Source organism: Mustela erminea, chromosome 9, assembly GCF_009829155.1.
Source record: "Mustela erminea isolate mMusErm1 chromosome 9, mMusErm1.Pri, whole genome shotgun sequence".
Classification (NCBI taxonomy): Eukaryota; Metazoa; Chordata; class Mammalia; order Carnivora; family Mustelidae; genus Mustela; species Mustela erminea.
The window spans coordinates 20,545,222-20,568,411 of NC_045622.1; the positions used below are offsets into that span (position 1 = coordinate 20,545,222).

General features: G+C 49.1%; 1 protein-coding gene across 4 annotated transcripts in view; it reads left to right on the top strand.

Moving 5' to 3' along the window:
* PKNOX2 (PBX/knotted 1 homeobox 2) overlaps positions 1-23,190 on the top strand; it is a 259,719-nt gene that overhangs the window by 36,778 nt on the left and 199,751 nt on the right. The window contains exon 2 of one of the 4 annotated variants that reach the window (XM_032359675.1): positions 11,147-11,218. The exons of the other annotated variants lie outside the window; for them this stretch is intronic. The gene's annotated coding sequence lies outside the window, so the exon portion shown is untranslated. The remainder of the gene's footprint in view (positions 1-11,146; positions 11,219-23,190) is intronic. 4 annotated transcript variants of the gene reach the window in all.

Consider the following 23,190-nt stretch of genomic DNA (forward strand, 5'->3'; position numbering starts at 1 on the left):
ACACACAGGCCTGGCCGAGCTCTGGTGAGGTGGTCTTCCATTAGCTAACTAGCAAAATGCCCGGACTTTTGCATGACTTGGGTCAGCAAACTGTTCGATTTAGTTTATTAAGAGGCTGACTAGGAGGTGTGTGTCCCTGTGTGCGCATATTTCCTGAAGAGAAGAGTAAAACCCAGGACTCCGGAATTTCTGTGTCATCTCCAGGGTAGTCTTGTGTCAGCTCCTTTTCCCAAAGTTTCAGTTCCCCAAATCCCTGTATTGCCTTCGCCATCCAAGCGGGGAGAAGGAAAACCCACAGGGGATCCTCTGCCCACAGGGTGGGTCATAGGTTCAGGAAAGAAAAAAAAAAAAAATTCCATGCTGTCCTTTGCTTGGGGCTTCTGGAACTGCCCTTTACTGGAGATCCATGAATTGGAGGTTGGCATGGAGAGAGGTCAGAGCCTAGAGAGAAAATCTCATTTGCACAGTTTGAATCGTAGAGACACCGGAGCGGGAAGGAATTCTGGTGATCAGGTGGACAGGGGAAGAAGCAAAAGCCACTCCTTTCCCAGAAGAGGAAGTTCATTGCATGTTGGTGGGTGGGCTGAGCAGCCGTGGGGGCTGGGGCTGGTTCGGGTCCCCAGGATGCAGCCAGTGTGGCTGGCATTTGGATCACCAAAGAAAGGGCCACTAAAGCCATGTTTTTCAAACAGTAATATATAAACAAGTCTCCTGGGCGTCTTGTTAAAATGCAGATTCTAAATCAGTAGGTCTAACAGGGACCAAGAGTCTGCATTTTTAACAGGCTCTCCAAGTGATATTGATGCCATGGGTCTGTGGGCCACACTGTGAGCCCCAAGGGACTAATGGATTTATCAGGGTTGTGCTTGCTCTGTAAAAATTTGCTGCCCTGTGGTCCAGTCATAGGGTGACTAACCCACCCCAGTTTGCCTGGGAATTTCCCAGTGTAGTCAGTGTAAGTTGCCTGGACCGTTGACAACCCTGGTTCACGACACTTATTTTGTATCCGTTATACCTTGCTCATAATAGGGCTGGTAGAGCCAAATACTTTCCAGTGTTGGGACACGGGCTTGCTTCCGAGAGGGCTGGGAGAGCCCTTGTGAAAGGCATGCCTGAACCCCAGGCCTTAGGTGGGCTCTGTCTCTTCCACTGCCTGGCCTGTGGGATCTCCAGTGGTTCATAGATCCGTTGAGGGACCGTGAATGCAAAATGGGCTTTGGTGGCCAGCAAGCTGGGCGGAAGGCTTCTTGATGGGGGGCAGGGAGAGGTATTTTTGGGTTTTATGCATATTTTGTGACTCCTTTGTTTCTGAATCCAGTATTTTAATTCTATATTTTATTACATCCAAGTACACATTCATTTCAAAGCCAGCAGGTGAGTCTCTGGTGTGTGGTGGGGGAAGACGGGGGCCCTGTGAACAGAGGCTGGGTGATGCTCCCTTGAGTCCTAAATATTTTGCGTCTCCAAACAGCCCCTACTTTAACATCAGGATCTCATCTCTTCCCTTTTCTCCCATTACATGCCCTACCCCCAACCATGTGCGCAGCAGCCCAACCTCAGCTCCCTGAGAACGCACTACATTAAATGAACATACATTTGTCAGGCACTTAAGATGTACAAGCCATTCAGGAATATGAAAATACAAGTGAAACCTAGCCCCTAACTTCCAGCCTCAAGGAGTTTATCCCCTAATTGGGGAAGTGGTTCGGGGAAAGAAAAGTAACAATACAAGATTTAAATAATAATGAAGATCGCCATGCAGGGGAGGTCACAAGGAGGAGCAGGATTAATTAATTACTAAATGAGTGGCACAGATTCTGTGCGCTGAGGGAATTCTGGGAAGAAAGAGACGGCTGTGCGCTGCGGTGTTCTGGAATGACGGGGGCCTTGGTTGGCGGGGCTGTAGTATTCTGGGGAAGGCGGAGTTCAGTTCAGCTCCACAGATATGTATTGGGCAACTGCTGTGTTCTAGGCACTGTGCTGGACTCTGCAGACGCAGAGAAAAATAAGACCGAGTTCCCACCCTTGAGTCTAATAGTCTAGAGCAGGAACTGAGAAGGAAGTTCAAGGGCAGGAGGCAGTGGGGCACCATACAGGGAACACAGCTCAGGCTAATGGCTGTTGCAGTGGTTGGAAGAAACTGACTTTTGTGACCTCTAAGGTGGCTTGAGTAGAAAATAGTCCAAAATGTGGCCAAATGTTGGAGAGGAGAGTGTTAAGCAAGACATCAGCTTGCACAAAGCCATGCATGCATGGACCCACACGGTGCGTGTTTGCCAAGTGGGCAGTTCAGGATTTCTGGACCGGGAAGCATGGTCCATGGAGTGGCAGGAGATGAGCGGTGGAGCACGGGTGCCCAGGTCAGGGAGGGCCTTCTGTGTCACCTGAGGAGTTTTCATGGAGGGCGCCTGGGTGGCTCAGTGGGTTCAGCATCTGCCTTCAGCTCGGGTCATGATCTCAGGGTCCTGGGATCGAGCCCCCATCGGGCTCCCTGCTCAGCTCTCCCTCTCCCTCTCCCACTCCCCCATTTGTGTCCCCTCTCTCCCTGACTCTCTGTCAAATAAATACATAAAATCTTTTTCATAGAATCAACGATGAGGCCATGGGAAATAGCAGCCAAGAAGCAGGCGGACGCCCTGCTCTGCCACTCGCCGCCTGTGTGAATTGGGATGAATCATGTAATCCCTCGATGCCTCAATTTCTTAATCTGTAAAAAGGGCATAAAAATAGTACTTTACTTTTTGCGAGAACTGAGTGAGTTAATCAGCCTAGAGTGCTGAGAGCAGTCTTGGAACAAAGAGGATGCTCAATAAATTGTAGCTATCGTTAGTATTAAAGGATTTTAGGCTGGCGAGTGCCTTGGAGAGATTTGTGTTTTCGAAAGATCACGTTGGCAGGACTGAGAAGGCTGGGTTAATGTGGGTAAGATGGGGGTCGGGGTGGGGGGACCTACTGCGGTCCTCTAGGCGAGCAGCCATCAATGCTGGACGGAAGCAGAGGTGCTGCGAAGGGAGGGGAAGGGCCAGAGTCGAGAGCTCTGAAAGGGCAGTACTAAAGGGTGCTTTCCATGGAGACTTCTAGGTTTTTCCCTTATGTACTGGGTGGATGGGGGTTCCAGCAACTATGCCAGGAAAACCAAGAAAAGAATAGATCTTCCAGGGAGTGGGTTGATTATTTTTCCTTTTTCCTTTCCCTCCTCCCTTCCTCCCTTCGCCCTCCCTTCTTTCCTTCCTCCCTTCCTCCCTTCCAACCTTCCTTCCTTCTTTCTTCTTTCTTCCTTCCCTTCCTCCCTTCCTCCCGTCCAACACACTGAGTTTGAATATGTATGGGACCCTTCACTGGAGATGTCTGTCAGGGCACTGAATATATGCGCTAGAGGACATGGCTGGAGGTGGAGATTAGCCCATGGAAGGTGGTCAAATCCATGTAGTGAATGGGATCACCCAGAGAGAGGGAGCAGAGGAAGAAGAGTGGGCAAAGATGAATCCTGAGGAATACAACATTTAAAAGATGGTGATAGAAAAACCATAGACGGGCTATGGAGAGGAAGGGGAATTAGATGAATCTGGAAAGGGTGACGTCATCAAACCAGAGAAGTAGAAGGCTTTGCAATGGAGAGTGAAATTACAGAGTCAGAGTCAGTGGCAAATCCAGCAAGAGAAGGACTAGAAAGTAGTCACTGAGTCTGTTGGTGTGAGAGCCATTGGCACCCAAGGGTGCAGGCAAGGGTGAACATTGGAGAGGACTGAGGGATGCATAGGAGATGAGGAAGTGGTGGGAGCACGTGTGTGTGGGGTGTGGCTGTCCATCAATCCGGCTTTGTCATAGGACTCGTGGATGGGTGGGACTTGAACTGCGGGCCAACAACCACCAAGCAAATCCCACCTGAGGCCCGTGGATTGGAAACCACTGGAGAGATTTAATTTAGCCATTCATTTTTCTACTCGGCAACTATTTATTGCATAACTACTATAGGTTTAAAAGTATGCTAAATGACATTCAGGAATGAAAGGGTCTGATAGAAGATGATAAGCATCAAATGACATACTGTGAATTGAATTGGGAAATATATTTCTTTTTGGGGTTGCCAAGAAATACTTCATGGACAGATGGCTTTTGAGCTGGGCTTGAAGGAGGAGTAGGATTCTAATGGACAGTTGTGGAAGAGAGGCATTTCAATAGATAGATGGGGTGTGCAAATGCCCTGAGGTAGGTAAGTATGGAGCATAGTCAGGAAACAAGAAATACTCTAGTTTATTAAAACTGTACGGTCAGCACCAAAGTAGATTGTAAGTTAAGTCTGGAAAGAGGTTAGAACCCTGGTGTGAGGGGTTTCTGTGTCAGTCTTAGGGATCTGTACTTTATTCTATGGGCTCCAAGGAGCCATTGCAGTTTGTTGAGGGTTTTTTTTTTTTTTTTTTTTGAAGATTTTATTAATTTATTTGAGAGAGAGAGAGAGACTCTGTATGTGTGTGTGTGCGCGCGTGCACGCACGCATGCACGTGTGGGTGGGGATGGGGGCAAAGGCAGAGAGGTGTAGGAAGAGGGACAAGCAGGCTCAGTGCTGAGCACAAAGCCTGACATGGGGCCTGATCTCATGACCCCGATACCATGACCTGAGCCGAAATCAAGAGTCAGACGCTTAACTGACTGAGCCACCCAGGTGCCCCTGAAGGTTTTGATATAAGGAATAAAAAGAGAAGACTGCCTTATAAGAGGGTTTTGCTGACACTAATGTGTAACATAGATCAGAGCAGAGAGGAGTACGTTGGGAGACTACTATAATTGGGAATGACAAGTAGTGAAGGAATTAAGATGCGTGTTGGTAAGGGGTAAGGAGGAAGAAAACATGGATTAGGTGGGAGTTGGACCAGTAGGACTGAAACTGCCTACATGGGGATGTGCTGGGTCTGGCTTAGTTGAGGGTTGAAGTCAAAATTGGAGGAGGCAGGGTTGGGTGGTGGTGAGGGAGAAATCACCAGGAACTCCAAGATTCCTTGGTGATTCTACAGATTTGGAATAGAAGTGGTATCATACCAAAAACAGTAAAGAGAAGATGAGTTGGTTTGAAGAAGGGAGAAGGGACAAGCATCCCACTCTGAGTTGAGGAGGGCCGTGCCTGAGAAATGGCCATTGCACGCAGGGCCAGGATACCCCTCAGCTGTCACTGGACTTGTGGGCCCGCAGCCAGGTTGCAGGGGATCAGGAGAGAAGAGGAAGTGACAGTTGTGAGCACACACTGCTCTTTCAAAGGTTTGACACTGAAAGGAAAGAGAGAGATGAGAGGAATATCATTCCAGAGGGTTAAGACAATAATTTAAAGGTTTAATAATTCTTCCATTCATATTACAATGTAGGAAATACTTCAAGTCCATTATCTTGCTCCTTGTCACCATAGTTAAGGAAGTCAGCAGGGGCTATTACACCCACTTTACAGATGAAGACGCTGAGTCTCTGGAGGGCACAGGGCCAGTAAGTCTCATGCGTGGAGTTTTGCCTTCTGGGGAGGGTTTTCTACTGCACTGTCATGCCTAAGGGTCTGGGGAGAGTTTGTGGGCTTACAGGTCAAGCCAGGCGGCCTGAGCAGAGGGAGAGACAGAAGATACACGAATACACACTCCCACCTTATGAGCACCGTGGGATGGAGGTCGGAGCCTGGGTGGAAACATCCTAGGGAAGGAGAAGGGGGCTCTGCTTTTAAGGCAGGAGAAAAGGAGGAGGGGGTTACAGATACAGCATGTTGAGGAGAAGAGGAAGGACACTAGGCACAGAGCCAGGACACTGACAATACCCAGACGAAAAGTTCGAAGACATTTATGAAGCAACATGCCCACAGCACAGGAGTAAGGGTGAGGCTAGAGGACGGAGGAGGAGGACAAGGGGGCTCTGGTCTCTAGCTCTGGGCTGCGAGATACAAGGCAGAGGCCCTTGGGTTATGAATGAACCAATGAACCTATGTAGAGTCCCTCTACATAGGCCCTAAAGCTAGAAATCTTGAAGGTGGGAGGGAGTGTGTGCTATGCAACCCCCATACCTTCCCCTTGACCCCCACCCTCATCTCCAGTTGGTCTCCACTGATGTCCTAGGCTGTGATTGCTCTCATTCTAGCCCTGGCCCCAGGAGAAGAATCAGTTGGCCCATCCCCAGAGTCCAGGAGATTCAGGACGGAGGTTGGCCCTCACTGGACATGAAGCAAGATAGTGGAGGTGGGGGCACGGAGGATGAACCCCATATGGGTCTTCCCTCTGGAGGCAGGAGAATGCAGACAAATGGGAGCGGCTCTGCCACAGCCTGACTGGGAAAGAGAAAGACGGCTTCATGTACAGAATGTACAGAAAGAGAACCCACAGAGGTGGCCTTTCTATCCGAATCTGTGCCTTTGATCTGGGAATCTGGGAGGGGCCCTCCCATGGGTGCCATGTTACTTCTTCGTCACTTATTGTCTGTCCTGCATTCTGCTCTTCCTGTCCAGCCTCCATGACTGGAATCCCAGGAATCTGCCCTCCTTGCTTTGAGGAGGTCATCTCGTCCTGGTAGTTGCAGTCCCTTAGGGAAGGAGCCCACGCTGTTCTTTTTCTGAGGCCAAAGTGGCTTCTTTTTCTGAGGCCAAAGAGCAAAAGGAAGGCCATGACACCTCACGGGTCCCTGCCTCTCCTTTCGTGCCAATGTGGGCTCCAGCCTGTGTGGGGCAAATCAGGTGCAGGCGCCATGTTCAGGGGCATAGAGCCCTGTGGTACAGACACAGCAGGGCCCTCGCAGCACTGCTAGTGGAACATGTGGGCAATGCGCTTTTTCTGAGGAAATACCCTATTCACTGGTCAGAGTGTTCAGGGTCTCTAGCTGTGGCTGCCTCCCACTGAAGGTGACCAACTGTTCCAGGTTGCCTGAGACCAAGGGGTCTCCTGGGATATGGGATCTTCTGTGTGGAAGTCTTGAAAGCGTCAGGGCAATGGGGACAAGATGTCACCCCAACTTCTCTTCCCTCTTCTACTTCTGGAAAAGTGCAGAGCTCATGGATTTTCCTCCAGGACGATGCCCCTAACAAACGTGTAAAAGGCTAAACTCTGCAATGTGATGCCACTGTGCTTCATGGAGGTGGCTTTGGGATCTGCAGGTCCAGGTTGAAATCTCCTCTCTATTACTTCCTAGGTGTGCAAGTTTAGGTGAATTACTTTATATTTCTGAGACTCTGTTTTCTTATCTCTAAAAGGGAGGTAATATTATCATTCTTACAGGATTAAATGTGAGGGTTAAATGAGGTCGTGTTCATCAATCAGTTGCCTTGCATGTCATAAGGCACGTGTAAGAGAAATCAATAAATGTTAGTTCTCTCTGATTCCTCCCTCACCACTGTTCTGGCATTGGAGTGATACCCATTCTACAGATGGGAATGAAAGCTGATGAGCAGGTATAGTTGACTCCAGCTCAAAACGACAGAATCAGAAATCAGCAACAGACCCCTCGCTCTTGACTGCCATCTTCCTATTTTGGAATACACAAGGATTTCTTTATCTGAATGTTTGGATGAGAGGGAAGGAACTGTTTTATTCACTTACTTAACTGTCCATCCATCCAGCCATCCATTCATCCATGCATTCAACAAATATTCACTGAGTACCTAGTATGTGTCAGGTACTTTTCTGGGTGTTGGAGATGCAACTGACAACACACACATTTTTCTGCCCTCACGAAGCTTCCATCCTGGGAGAGGACACACATAACAAACGTCTGTCAAATACAATGCAAAGTAGTAATAATTGCTCTGAAGGGAAAATAAAGCAGTTGAAGATGGTAGAGAGTAGCCAGGATTTGGGCACCATTCCGCAGGGTGGCTGGGCTAGGGAAGGATCCTCTGAGGGGGGGACATTTGAGCTGAGGCCTGAAAAAAATGTCGCCTGAGTGCCGTGGGCCTCCTTTCCCTCTTCCTGGAGCTCCCAGCTCAGGCCCAGCTGCCGCAGGGTGGAGTCAGGGTGAAGGAAGACAGTCCGTTTCTGGGCTGGGGCTCCAGTGGGAGGTGGGACGCAGCTGTTTTTATCAGCTGTCTGTCCACAGTGCTGACCCCTCCGCTGGTCCGAGCTTTGGGGGAGGGACCCACACTGGAAATTCAGTTACTGAGGGTCAGATGGCGATTGAAAATGATATGAGAGGGCTGCCTCGCTCACTTGGGGACCCTACACTGGGGGGCAAGTCCCAGTGCATTTGGTTTCCTGCATGGCTCTATTTCTTTGCATTGCCTTTTCCTTTAAGAAAATAATAATAATAACACCTCTGTTTGGACTGCATGCTAAATGATTTATGAACATTATTCTTCTCTGTTAGTTCTACCTGTAGGAGCTCCAGCCCTCACAATCCTTTTCATGTTGATTAAGTACATTTGAAAGCAAAGGGAGACTGTCTGTCAATTGCTTCACAGTATAGACCAGCGGCTTCCCTGGACTGAGGAGGGATTCCTCATCTTCGCTTTGCAAGAGTTCCTTTGCAGCTGGTTAAGCAGGAGATCAGTCCAGAAACCTGCCGTCAGTCTTGTATGTGCCCGAGGAGGCAGAGGGATAGCGTTCTTTCTGGAGCTGGTAATTATGAATTTGAGATCCTGGAATTCTCTGGATCGAATGTCCAGGAGTCAGCTTTCTAGGGCAGGTGTGATTGCACCTGACTCGGCCCCATGCCGGTCAAGAGGACGGGAGGGTGTTTGTAAAGGGCCTGTCAGAGCTTAGTTTCATCAGGGCAACCCACTGAAGAGGGCGGCGAGAGAGGGGAGAGAGAAGAAAGGTCACAGCCCAACCCTCTGTATTCTTGGGCTAATGGAAGGTGCACTTGGAGAGGAAACATGACCTGTGGAGCCAGCTCTGAAGCTGGAGGGCCCTTGGTTAGTTCTCTAGTTAGGACAAGACCAGTGCCCTTCCCTAGTTCTTCCCCTATCCCTTGATCATTACTGTGTGATGGACAACTTAGGCACACACTTTGTGGGTAGGTGGGTCATTAAGGTTCTGGCTTCGGCGCTCACTTGGACTTGGAAAGTAGACTTCTAGAGATGCTGTTTCTACTACAGATCCTGTTTGGTGGTAGCCTAGTCTGGCCTAGGGCGGCCTTCTCCTGATCTTCATGTCTGATGTGGAATAGGACAGCTTCCCCTGAACTCCTGAGCGGCTACAGAAATCCTATGAGATTGTCCTCTCTTCTCTGCCACCCTGCCCCAGAGGTGTCCCTCTGAGCTGCCTCCATGCTTTTGGGTTTTCAAATCTGGACTCCAGTGGTTTATTTAGAATCCCCCATCTTCGAAAAGTTATCATGCTTCATGGCCTCTCTTTGTGTGTAAGCCCTGAGTTTCATCTCCCCTGTCACCCCCTCTGCCCTATTCAGGGTGGGATTTCTTTGGACATGCCTGTGCTAGACATGACTAGGTTTGGCCTCATCTTACCTTTCTGTTGGGTGACTTTGGAAAAGTCACCTCATACACCTGACTCACAAGTCCTTCAGTTACTAAATGGGGATAAGACCATTTGAGAAACAAATGAGATGGTAGTTTTGAAAAATGCTTAGTCAGTTGTCTTTATTGTCTCTGCATGACAAAAGTTTACATACACCCTTAAAAATGTGAACACTAAAAATCCTATTGTCTAGCTACAAACCATCTAGGACAAGGGTGAGGTGGTGTATATAGAGGAAAACCCAGACCATTTGTGTGGAAACCCAAAGAGACATGCTAATGGTGCCAACTCAATCTCAGGCCCTACGGTGGGGGAGCCAAGCTCCTCCTGGGTACTAGACACCCGGCTTTCTCGATCTGTTGTCTGTTGCTCATACAGTCCTTGACATGGCATCATCCGCATTTGGACAGAGGATGGAAACGAGACCCAAAGAGATTAAGTTGCCCAAGAGCATAAAGTCAGCAAGTCGTGGGGCTGAGAATCAAACAAACCCGAGTTCTGTCCTGACCCTTAAATCCAGCAAGCCGAACTGAGCCACCACCCCCAACTCGCCCCGCCTCTTGAACCTGTAATTCTCCCATTAGCAGTTTATCCCTCTGAGAGAAGCATTTACTCTTTGGATTCTCTTTTCTGGGCACTCTGGGTTCTCCCGCGCTCTCTCCCTCTCTACTGCACACACCATGGAGAGTTGCCCATGAAGCATAGATTAGTGCCATGAGTTCCTTTCCTCCTGGCTAAGAGAGGAGCCAGAGTAAAATCTCTAAATTGTGGACTTGGGAGGGCAGCTAATCCTGAAAAGGACAAAAAGGAAAGGCTTGTCCATCTAAGACAAATGTTAGCCCCTTCGGAGCTGTGCCTGGACTGGCCTGGCCTCTGCACGAGCAGAGCCAAGCCCTGGGGATGGCCTGGGAGATCCACGGCCTTCTGTCGGGAGCTCCGGTTAGCAGCCTCACCATCGTGGAACGCTACCTCCGCCTGAGGGACTCGGGGATGTGGTTAGGCGTTGTCATCCCCTCGCCAATACTCAGAGACACTCCCAGGGCCCCCTGTCCCTCGCCCTTTGATGTGGAGAGTTCATCCCCGTGAAGCCTCTGTCCACTCCAAGAGCCCCCTCTCTCTCCAGAGTGGCTCAAAGGGCCTTTTGAGCGGGGGAGCGGGGGAGCGAGCGGCCTGTGGGCCTGGGAGGGGAGATAAAGGCGTGAGATCCCTGGAGGGCTCAAAGGGTCAGGGGCTGTGTATCTGGTGACTTCTGAATGCAAGTTCTAACAAAGAGAAATCTGTGGTGGGAGAGCCTCAGCGAAGGAAATAAAATCTCCATGAAAACAAACTTTTGTTGGAAGCTTTCTCCTCTTGTTTTGGCAGCGTTGCTAAGTCCTGGAAGGGGAAGGCCGTGTCTTCCGGAGCAGATTGTCCAAATATCAGCTTGCTACTAGGGACTGTTTTTCTCCCACCAGGAGGCTGGGGCTTGGGAGTGAGTGCAGGAGTAATTGGTTTTCTCATCAAAGCCAGAATGAGTACAAGAAAAGCCAGGGGGCAGCGCAGAGAGCTGTGGACTGTGGGTTAGGCCCTTGGTGGACACAGCACAGTGTGTGATAGGGTTCAGTGATTCGGCTGGACCCTGGATCCCTCTGGGCCTCACTAGTCTCAGCTGTAAAATGGATGTAACTTGCCCAAGGTCTTTCAGCTGGAAAAGCAGGTTGTAAACTTCTGTTTTCCAGTGCCTTGTCATTCACAAAAACCAGAGGATGGAATTGAAAGGATCTTTGAAGGCACCAGAGGACCACAGGAAGGTCGGATAATTATTATAATATACAGTGTGTGTGTGTGTGTGTGTGTGTGTGTGTGTGTGTGTTCTTTCTCCGTGGGCCTAGGTAGTCACATACCATGCTCAGTTGTTTGGTTTCTACATCTTGTTTTGCAAAGAAGCAAGGGAATGGTTAAAGAAGGAGCTTTCCAGTCCGTCTCTGCTGCTGCTAACTCGAATGGGTTAGCTAGATTCAGGGACGCTAGGGGCTCACAAGTTTTAGGGAATGTACAGAATGAGGGCTTCCCCAGCTGCTGAGATGTTTTTATGTTAAGTACGTATAAGGATAGAGTTTTTTCTCACTGGAGTCCACGGAAAGGGGAAGAATGTGTATTGGATCCAGGCCCCATAGATTCTTTTTTTGACTCCCTAAGAGTCTTCTTTTGTCCTGCTTTGGGAGAAAATCCTTTATGGTGGCTGTCATCCGGCAGAGCTCAGAGGACTTTGGAGTGGCAGGTAGCCAGGGGGATTAGGCAGGGACTGGGAGTTGAGCTGTGGTTTCGATTCTGCCTGTTCCTGACAGGCTTCTGTGACCCCACGGTGGGCCCTGTTCCTCTCAACCATAGACAGCACCAGATGGAATGAGAGGGAGGAGGGAGAGAAACTCAGAGCCGTCCTGGCTGAGGGTGAATCCGGATGGGTGCTGAGGGGGGCCTGGGAGCGTTGGCTGGGAGCCAAGGAGCCTTCCTCTCCTGCAGGCCCCCTCCCACTGCTTTTGCCTTTGATTGCTGGTCTGGGAGGATGTGTGTGTCTCCCCCGTGCTCTGCACGTCTCTGAAACCCGAGAGACACATAAGTTGAAGTACCTCCCCAGAATTCTCTCTTTGACCAGAGGGGCTGGGATGTGTCCAGATTTGGGAAGGTCCATCCAGGGAAGCCTGACTGAATTGGCAAAGGCAGCTCCTCCCTCCCTTCTCCCCTCTGCTGTCCCTTGGGAGGCCTTGCCAGGTCAGTCATGGGCTAATAACAGCACCAAGAACGCCGATGTCACATGGCTGGTTGGAGCGGCCTGCGACAGTTAATAGGTGAAGTCTCCCACTGCTGACCGCATGCAGAGTTCACGTGGGGCGTGTTTAGGTTTGACACGGCCAGCGCGTGTGCGGGTACGGAAGTAGGTGGGAGGCCTGTGTGTGCAAGCTGCCCTCCTCCCCCCTCAGCACACACACATGGGTTCCCATGTACGTGCACACATGCACACACGCAGAGCCATACACAGGTCACACACACGCAGGCGCGTGGTCGTAGACACACGCACACATGGAGCCATACACACACGTGACACAGTCCCAATCACACTCATGCCCACATAGTCACATGCACTTTTGCACACGCAGCGATGCGCACCAGCTCACACACACCTTCCCACATACACAGAAGCATGCTGGGGATATGAGAGAAACCTCTTCTGGGAGCTTCTCTCTTCCCTCTCCCATGTCCCCCCCTTCCCTCACCCAGGACCTCCCTCTTCCCTCTCACCTCCCTGGTCACCTCCTCATTTTATCAGCAGGAACACAAGTCCTGGATGTGTCGGGCCAGCTTCATTCCCTGCAGTCTGAATGTAACATGAGGTGGCAAAAAGAACTCGGGTAAGAGCCAGCCAGAGCTGAGCTGAGACCCTGACTTCCCCACTGAATTGGGTTCATGACGTGGCCCCTCTGGGCGAGTTGTCTGACCTCTGTAAGCCTCACTTTGCTCCTCTCTAGAAGAGGACCGAAAACACTGCCGTACGGGGCTGCTGGGAGGTATGTGTATGCTGACAGGTGCCGCAGGTGTGTGGTGATGGGTATGTCCCGGGTAGCACAGGCTGGAAGACAGGAAGTGCCCAGAGGATGCCAGCTCCCTCCTTTCCCTGTTGTTCCCATCAGTATATTTCTTCTGCGTGGCCACCATGTTGGTGTCTGACCGAGAAAGGAGGCCTGGCCTGGGGAAGCGTTTGGGGTGTGCTCTACGTGGACTTCGCCTCATTTATCTGGGGCTGATTCAGCTGTGAGGAAGGAAATAAGATGACTGTCACTTAAAGACAATGACCCTCTTCACAACAGCCTGCTCATCCCTTTTACCCAATAAGAAGGTTGAGGCACAGAGGGGTTAAGTCATTTCATTTTCTTTTTAAAGATTTTATTTATTTATTTGACAGACTGAGATCACAAGCAGGCAGAGAGGCAGGCAGAGAGAGAGAGGGGAGGAAGCAGGCTCCCCGCTGAGGAGGGAGCCCGATGCGGGGCTCGATCCAAGGACCCTGGGATCATGACCTGAGCCGAAGGCAGAGGCTTTCACCCACTGAGCCACCCAGACGCCCCGGTTAAGCCATTTCTCTGAGTTCACACAGCCAGTTACATGGCTGGGAACCCAGCTCCTACCCCTGACTTTCTGTTGCGGTAGGAGATTAGCTACAGCATCGGGGACACTGGCATGGAGCTCAGGCAAATGGCACTGTTGGTCTGGTGATTTACTAGGTCATCTTCTTCCCTTCTTAGAGCAGGCACGTTTGGATGGGACATTTCTTCTATCTTCTCTGTAAAGATGGATGTGGGTAGAAAGGCATTGGGTAGAAAGACATCTGAGGGGGCATCTGCGGGAATGCATGAGGGGAGTGTAGGGAGCTCCATTCAGGTTTGCAAACATTGGTTGCACACCTGCCTCACACTGGGTCTCAAGCTAGGTGCTGGGGCTGCAGAAATGAGAAAGACATTGCTCCTGCCTTCAAGGAACTCTAACGAAGTGAGCAGGATGTGGGCTCAGGCATGTAAGAAAGATGTGTAGACAATGAGGTTAAGGCAGCCATAGAGGAAAACACCAGATGGTGCATGGCAGTGATGGGGTGGGGATGGGAACTTGGTCTGAAATTTGCTTGGAGGAGGTGATGGTGGAACATACCGTCCCGGGAACTAGACAGGAGAAGGAGGCAGAGGGCCCTCCAGGGAGCAGGGACAGGGTGCGCCACAACATGGGAGTGTAAGACAGCAAGAGGAAGGAGGGAGGGGTGGGCAGGGACAGACTGAGTGCTAAGGCTCTTGGATTATATTTTGCAGGTGATGAGGAGCTATGGAATGTACTGAAATGGGGGAGTGGTGTTGTCAGATTTATATTCTAGAACTTGGCCTCAGCACCAGTGGAGATGGATTGGAAGGGACCAGACTTTCACAAGCGCATTCAAGATATGTTTCAGTTAGAATGCCTTTGGCTGCCAGTAGCAGCAAATCCAACCCAAAGTGGCTTAAACAGTAAGAAATTCTAATTCTTACATATTATGAAGCCCAGAACCAGGAGTGCTCTAGGGTTAGAAAAATTCAGTGACTCAGTGACATCAACAGGCACTCAGATTCTTTCTCTGCCATCCTCCGGATATCAGCTTTGTTTTCAGACTAGCTTTCCTCTGGGTCATACAATGGTGGTAGTAGTTCCATGCATCACACCAACCTGTAGGCAACTAAAAATAGTAAAGTAAATCATTTGTAAAACCATGGGGAGTGACAGAGGCTGTGGCCAATGAGATTGTGAATGCTCCAGGCCTGTTGGAATTCAAATTACAATTTTTAAAAGGCACAGGAAAAAATATTTTAAACAAAGTCATGAGACAAATGACAAACTGGGGGGAAAATTGCAACTCACATCACAGGGCTATTCTCCCTAATATACAAAGAGTTCTTAAAAATCAACAACAAATACAACCAAATAGAAAAAAATGAGCAAGGAATTTGAATGGTCTATAAATGAAGAAGAAAATACAAATGGCTCTTAACATATGAAAAGGATGTTCAATATTAAGAAATGAATGCGAATTAAGACTATACTGAGATAGCGTTATTCATTTATCTTTTAAATGGACAAAAATCCAAAAAGTTTGTTATCACACTGTATTGGCAAAGTTCTAGGGAAACAAGCTGTCTGGTAGTGTAAATCAGTACAACTCTTTTAGAGTGCAATTTGGCAATACCTATCAAAATTATCATATGCCTTTTGCCTCAGCAATTTCATATTGGGGAATTGATCCTAAAAGATATATTGTACATATGTGAAATAACATTCATGAAAGTTTATTCTTTGCAACATTATTTGTAATAGCAAAAGATTAGAAAGAACCCAAATATCCATCAGTTGCAGTTAGTTAGATTAGTTAAATTATGAAATATTCTGATAATGGAATACTACATACTTAAAAAGAGGACAGAGAGGGGTGCCTGGCTGGCTCAGTTGGTAGAGCATATGACTCTTGATCTTGAGGTCGGGAGTTCAAGCCCCATGTTGGAAGTAGAGCTTACTTTTAAAAAAGGAAATAAATAAAAATTTTAAAAAGGAATGAAGGCTCTGTCTTTGTACTGATATGGAAAGATCTCCAAAAATATATTAAGTGTAAAAAAAAAAAATCCACCAAGGTGCAAAAAAGTGGGGGATAACAAGAATCTGTATTTGTCTTTGCTTGGGTAAGGAGGGGACAGGAATGGGAAGGAGAATTTCATATAGTTTTTAAAAACTTTGAACCATGTTACTTACTACTCTTTTTTTAAAAAAAAGATTTTATTTATTTATTTTAAAGGAAGAGAGAGAACACGCACGTGGGTGGGGGGAGGGACGGAGGGAGAGGGAGGGAATCCCAAGCAGACTCTGTGCTGAGCATAGAGGTAGAAGCAAGGCTTGTTCCCGTGACTCCAAGATCATGACCTGAGCTGAAATCAAGAGATGGGTACATAACCGACTGAGCTACCTAGGCACCCCACCTATTACCTTTTTAAAAACAAAACAAAGGAAAACCAGGAGCACTGCCCAAATCCCATGAAACATCTAGGAAGAGTTGCCAGTTTGCATCCCTGGGCTGTGAATTACGCAGTGATAGTGGAGATGAAATAGGATGGATTTGAGAAATATTATTTTTGAGAGAGAGAGAATCCCAAACAGGCTCTACTTCAGCTCAGAGCCCAACACAGGGCTTGATCCCATGACCCCAAGTTCATGACCTGAGCCGAAATAAAGAGTTGGACACTTAACTGAACTACTGAGGTGCCCTGAGAGATGTTTTTTTTTAAGGTGGCTCAGTTGGTTAAGCAGCTGCCTTCGGCTCAGGTCATGATCCTAGGGTCCTGGGATCGAGTCCCACATCGGGCTCCTTGCTCGGCAGGGAGCCTGCTTCTCCCTCTGCCTCTGCCTGCCTCTCTGTCTGCCTGTGCTCGCTCGCGCTCTCTCCCTCTGTCTCTGAAAAATAAATAAAATCTTAAAAAAAAAAAAAAAGAGTGAAATCCCCCTGGTTGGGCGTGGGAGTGAGAGAGAAGGCAGAGTTGGAATGCAAGGGGTCCCCACCCAGGTTGTGGGTAACTGGTGGAAGACGGCATCATTATGAAATGGGAAGACTGCAGGGAAGCAAGGTAGCCCGGAGAATCATTTCACTTCTGAACTCAGTCACTGAGTTCCTGGGACCCTACCTTGCCCTCTTTCTTCATCCCTCCATCCACAGGCGACATTTCTGGCTATGGACTTTTCATTTACAGGACATTCATGCGAGAAGTGCAGTGGGATGGGATGTGTTTGGGGTCCGTCTATCCATTTGCTGATAATAGCAGTCCCCTCAGCTCTGGGTCCTGCTGCAAAGCCCCTCTGGAGAGTTTGGGTCCCGAATGAAAAAGGGACCGAACAGCTAATGGCAGTTGCACTGTTGGTGGTGAAGGCATTATGAGCTGGTATGTGAAATATATCCACACTCTTGGTTTTAGCTGGAGCTGGAAAGGATTAGAAGACAATTAATAAATCATTTAGTGCCCTGAGTTTAAGTAACTTATTATTATGGGCTGCATATATTTATTACGCTTCACTGAGCAACATTGGCAAATTTCCTTCAAATGTCACACAATTTGTATGCAATTTGTTTCAGGAGGGTTTTTTTCTTTTTTTTAATGCACATATAAATTATTAACCTGAATTCTTCAGGACAGATTGCCAGAATCCTAACCCCTCCCCCACTATCCCTTATGAGTCTCATAAAGGCTTTCTGTCCCCAAAATGATGACAGGACCAGCTGAGGAGCCAGAAGGGGATGCAGGGTTGCTTGCTGTCTCCTTGGGCTGCGTTGGGGTAGAGACCTAAATCCTGCTTTCCCAAGCTTTAGGGAAAAGAAAAAAAAATCAGGCTGGCAGGGTGGCGCCAGCCATCCTTAAGTAAAACCAGGGTCCCGGGGACTCCGGAGCTGGAAGCATTTCAGACACTGATGGCTCCGAACTGTTTATTTTGTCACAGGACCAGCCACGGTGGAGTGACAGCTTTCTCCAAGACGGGCTAGAGAATCTGGTCCACATTTTTTCAGACCTGATTCTGCGTTGTCCTTGTGTTTTTCTTGGTGGAGCAGTTTAAAGTTTTGGTACGATGATGTTTTTCATTGACTCATGCATTATTACAGCCCCTCCCCACCAAGCTGTTTCTGTGCGGAGCAGCGAGGGGTTGGGTCACAGGACGATCTGACTGGCTTATACCTCCCCTTTGTGAACATCAGTACAACGTGCATCTGCTGAGCACCTGATGTATGATAGGTGCTCTGACGTGCGCATGTGTGCACACGTGTGTGCGTGCGTGTGTACGCGTGTGCGTGTGTTGTAGCAAACAACGTCCTTTCCTTCATCTTGCTTTATGCCCCAGCATCCACACGAGTCAGTGCCTATTGAGCAAATGACCGAGCCAACCAGGAATGAACACAGGCAGCTCCAGACAAGCTCAACACAACTTACAGGAAGCCTGGAAGCATCTCGAAGGAGACTCATTGGGGGTTTTCCAGAGAGCTAAAAGGCTTCTTAAAATCCTTCGAGGATGTTTTAAACATCAGCAGCGGACGTTCTCCCCTATTTTCCTAGGCAAATGATCCTGAATTTGACGGAACCTAACGTGCTGACTCACGAGGTGGCCCCTTCGTGCTCTCCTTGCTTGATCCCCCCATCCCCTGTGTGCGCCTCCTCTCGCACTGCTTCTAGCAGCTGAGGCCTGAGGTACCAAAAAACGGGTCCTGTTAGAAACATGTGTAAAACCAGTCTGAAGCAGCTCTAAGTGACAGTCTGAGAGGCTCCCTTCCGAGGAAGCTTCATAAACTTTAGTAGGAAGATTTTGTGGCGTGTACTTTGACTGCTCAGAGATGTTTAAAAATGGTTTTCTTTCCAGTATTTTTATACCAGGTTGGATTTATGAGGCTACCGACTAGCTTACTCCTGTGCTGGTAAGGAAGGCATTTTTGTCCCAGAAACGACGGCCTGTCTGCCGGGAGGCTGTGAATAGAGCGGTAGGCTTGTTAAAAAGCATTTTACCTCCTCGTTCGCTTTCAAGAGGGTCACAGGCAAAGTTCCCTGATTCCATTATTTTCAGCCACCAGAAGGCAATTTAACTATGAGAGAGGGCCTCTTGTTTACTGGGGATTTGGGGCATCAGTCTTGAGGAAACCCCTGGCAAGGCCTTGCTCCCCAGCTCTGCCTTCCCCTTTACCCCTGGAGGGTGCTAGGTCTTCTCTCTGCCAGAGACAGTGCCACCTGTGTCTTCTCCTGAGGGGCGGCCCAGCCTACCTTTCTGCCACCCGACGTGGGGCCTTCTGAGCAAGTCCCACCTCGATGGGGCCTTCGTGGTCCCTCTGCGCACAGGGACAGTTGCCTCTGCCTGCCTTTGCTACCCATCAGCTCTTTTGCTGGCAGGTGCCAGGTGGAGACAGTCAGCTGCTCAGGAGAGAGATTGTTCTGGGTAGTTACTGCTAGCAAGGGATCCCATTTTATCTACCTGCCATCAGAGTAATCTGTCCTCTGCTGGAGGCACTCGGAGGAGCAATGAGCAGGTGCGGCACGCCAGACGGCAGGGCAGCCGGATGACACCGGGCTGGAGCGGGAAGCCATCGGCCTGGCTCCCGAGGCCTCCGGCCTGTGCGCTGAACTCAGGCAACCTCCCCCCGCCCTGCCCTCCCCTGCTTCTGGCACATCGGGCCTCCTTCCGGAAAGGCACAGTTTTCCTACTCCGTTTGTTCTCAGATTGGTGTTATACCCTGGAGCCAAATTAGTGGCTAAGAACAATTGGAAACAAATGCTCTTTCAGCATCCCCACTGCGATCTGGGGATCCAGGTGGGGACACCGGCCCAGTGGTTGCCTTCTCCACCGAGCCACCCCTCCGTGGAGAATCAGCATCCCAGAACCATCCAGTACAGCAATTCCCTCATAATCAGCCTGTGCTGTGCACATCTGCCTAACCTCAGTTAAGCAAGCTGGAGCCCTGTTAAGTTATTTATGAAACAATATTCAGGACCAGCCCCCCGAGGCGAGTTAGGAAGTAATGAATGGAAGTGCTATTTGGAGAGGCCGGCTTACCAGGGCCTGGGGCTGGCCTGCTGGAGTGAGTGGCTCTCCTCTTCCCATGGGGGCTGGAGGCTCAGAGAGAGTCTCCTTTCGATGGCTGCCGTGGGGGACACCCTTCTCGGAGATGAAGACGCCTGCTGGCTGGGCGTGGACTTTAGAGAACCTCCAGCACAGGTCTGAGGGGAAGCCGCTGACCGTCCACCTCGTCGTTATCCGGATGTACCTGGTTGAAGTGGGGACACCCCTGTCCATGGTCCCTGCATACATGCTAGATGACGCTTAATCTATCAAGCAACTGGTGTCTGTTTCTCCTTTTAGACTGGCTCCAAACTCCTTGAGGGCAGGGAGCTGGCTTTGCTATTCATTACTGATCTCCAGCCTAGGCCAGGGTCTGACATACTCAAAACACGTTTTGGAAATTGAATGAAGGGAGTTACAGGCTGGCCTCCAGCCCTGGACGTGTGTGGGTCAGTTTTACCCCTTCTCTCAATCTGTTTCTGCAGACAAGAATCAGGAGGCTGGAAAGGATGATCGCCAAGGTTCTAGCCAGGTCTAACAGTGCAGGGTTCTGACAACCAGCTGTCCCCCTGCCTCCGCCAGGATAGGCATCCCCCATTGTGGCTGAGGTCCCTTCTGCCCACGAGGATGCTGGCTTAGTCATTCTGTAGGTTTCCAGTCTGGGTCTTGCTCTCTGACCGCTGGATACTGTCCTCTGCCTGTGCTGTTTTTCCTTGACATATCTTCAGTCCTGTCACTTTCCTCAGGCACACAGTTGAAATTTTCCTCCCAAGTAAAGCCGGATACAAAATGAGAGCTTGTTGGCACAAAGAGATGCATTCGCTCTGCCCGAGGCTGCGCCTCCTGGGTAGGCTGTGTTTACTCTTCCTTCTGGCCCCGGACCCCCCTCCACCAGGGGAATGGAGAGCCTCTTCATTTCTCCCCAAAAGAAGGTGAACCTGTAGCTCATCACTTCCCTTTATCATGTGGCCTTTATGCCTGCGGTAGAACTACTCTTGCTTTCCGTGAAACACCAGCAGCCATAACGATCATATTTACTTGCACGAGAGAAATAATTTTAACTTTTGAAAGTATATAATTATTTCACTTCATTTTTAAATATCTCTGTGCTGCCAGCAAAGCAAGAATAAACATCTTGATTTATTTGAGGCCCAAAGATTTATTGGAATCTAGTTCAAGATTTCTTGGAATCTTAGAACTTTCCAGCTTCATGTGAGCCTTGTGAATGAACATCCCCTCCGCCAATTCTTAACCTCTCTGGGGACATGGTTAGCCTTGAAATCTTGGTAAAAGTGGATACATCTCTCCACAGAAAATGAACATACAAACACCATTCTGGAAAAAATCTCAAGGGGTTTGTGGACCCCTAAAGCCTTAACATTCCTCTTACCCTGATCTGGCCACTTGGTTTAGTAGATGAAGAAACTGAGGCTCAGAGAAGTTCAAAGGTCACATAAGGTCAAAGGGCCGTGAGGACAGGACTGACTCCTGAGTCGTGACTAAAATTAACTTTCCAGGGTGCCTGGGTGGCTCAGTCGGTTAAAACCTCTGCCTTCAGCTCAGGTCATGATCCCAGGGTCCTGGGATCAAGCCTTATATCGGGCTCTCTGCTCAGCAGGGAGCCTGCTTCCCCCTCTAAAAAAAAGAAATTAAATTAAATTAAATTAACTTTCCAGCATACCAAGGTGCTCATCATTGCACGGAGTGAAGGGCCCAGATGCCCTCATCCCGTTCTCAGTTTCCTAGTTCCTTTTCTCTTTAGATTTCCTGCAGTGGATGCATGGGACTGTCTTCCATTCCAGACTAGAGAAGGCCCACCTCACTACCAGTTGCCTCCTACCTCCCACCAGTTTACCAAAAAAAAAAAAAAATTTTTTTTTCTTTTCCTTTTCACCCTAGATTTTGTCGAGCACCAGCACTCTGGAATCCCTCCGGCTCAGATATTTCCACAGGAAAGTTGTCTTTCCTGCCAGCAGACTGGCCTGGGAGCCCCTGTCCCTTTCTGCCTGGCGGCTCCCCATCCATGTTCTCCCCACTCAGCCTTCAGAGACTCGGGGTTCCCTGCTCTATCTGTGGGCCCCGGGGTCCCTTGTCCTCACCTCAGCTGTCAGCGGCTTCTCGTCCTGCTCTTGAACATTCTAGGCTCTTGTTTTCTTTTCTGAGAGAAATTGAGAGACATTAGTGATGGCATGTATTTTTAAAAATTGAGGTAAACTACATCTAACATAAAATGGAGCGTCTTTACCACTTGTAAGTGTACAATTCGTCCTGTTGCGCAATCATCATTACCACCCATCCCCGGAACTCTTTTTATCTTGCAAACCTGCATCTGTATCTGTGAAACCATTACCCCCCATCTCTGGTCCCTCCCAGCCCCGGCAGCTGCCATTTTACCTTCTTTCTCTGCCAATCTGACTTCTCTGTGTCCTTCACATGAATCATACCATTTTTGTCCTGTGGTGACTGGATCATTTCACTTAGCATGGCAGGTTCATCCACGTTCATCCACGTTGTACCATTTGTCCGAATTTCCTTCTCTTTGAAGGCTCTGATCCTTCCTCATATGTACTGACCGCGCTTTGTTCATGCTTTCACCCGTCCACGGACACCTGGGTTGCTCCCCGCTTTCGGCTCCTTGACTAAAGCTGCTGTGAACATGGGTGCGCAAACCTCTCTGAGCCCCTGCTTTCAGTTCTTTGAGGGGTATCCTCAGAAGGGAGGCGTGTGTTTAGGGGGGCTTAATTATTTACCAGTCTTCCATGAGTCTATTTTTATTTTATACTTTCTTTTTCTTTTTAAAGATTTTATTCATTTATTTGACAGACAGAGATCACAAGTAGGCAGAGAGGCAGGCAGAGAGAGAAGAGGAAGCAGGCTCCTTGCTGAGCAGAGAGCCTGATTCGGGGCTGGATCCCAGGACCCTGGGATCATGACCTGAGCTGAAGGCAGAAACTTAAACCTACTGAGCCACCCAGGTGCCCCTATTTTTGTTTTATTCTTAAACTAACACCTGTTGAACCATGACTGGCCTCACTGAGGCTGCGGCACAGGCCTCAGAGGGCGCTTTCTCTGGGAGCTCTGGAGGCTCCTTCCCGTCCTCGCTCCCTAAAAGGCCCCCGCCCCTCCCCACTCACTTCTACTCCCTTGTGGTGCTGCTTTTTTCTTCTTAGTGCTTAACACCACTTGACTTACAGATATATGTGCATATATAGCTTGCTTGTTTCCCCCATTAAGATGTGAGCTCCATGAAAGCTGGGACTTCTTGGTCTCATTCATTGTTGTATCTTTGGTGTCAGGCACAGGGCCTGGTACATGTGCCGAAAACAAAATTATTAAGTTATTATTATTTTTTTAAGATGTGTGTGTTTATTTGGAGGGGGGTAGGGGCAGAGGGAAAGGGAGAATCTCAAGAATACTCTCCGCTGAGCAGGGAACCTAATGTGGGGCTCAGTCTCACGACCCCAATATCATAACCTGGGCCAAAATCAAGAGTAGACACTTAACTGACTGAGCCACCCAGGCGCCCTAATTATTAAGTTATAATTATCTCAGATGAATGATTGAATGAATGAATGAATAAGTGAGGTATTATTCCTACCTGCAAGGCCCTTCCGGTCTGGTAGGCAGAGAGACACGT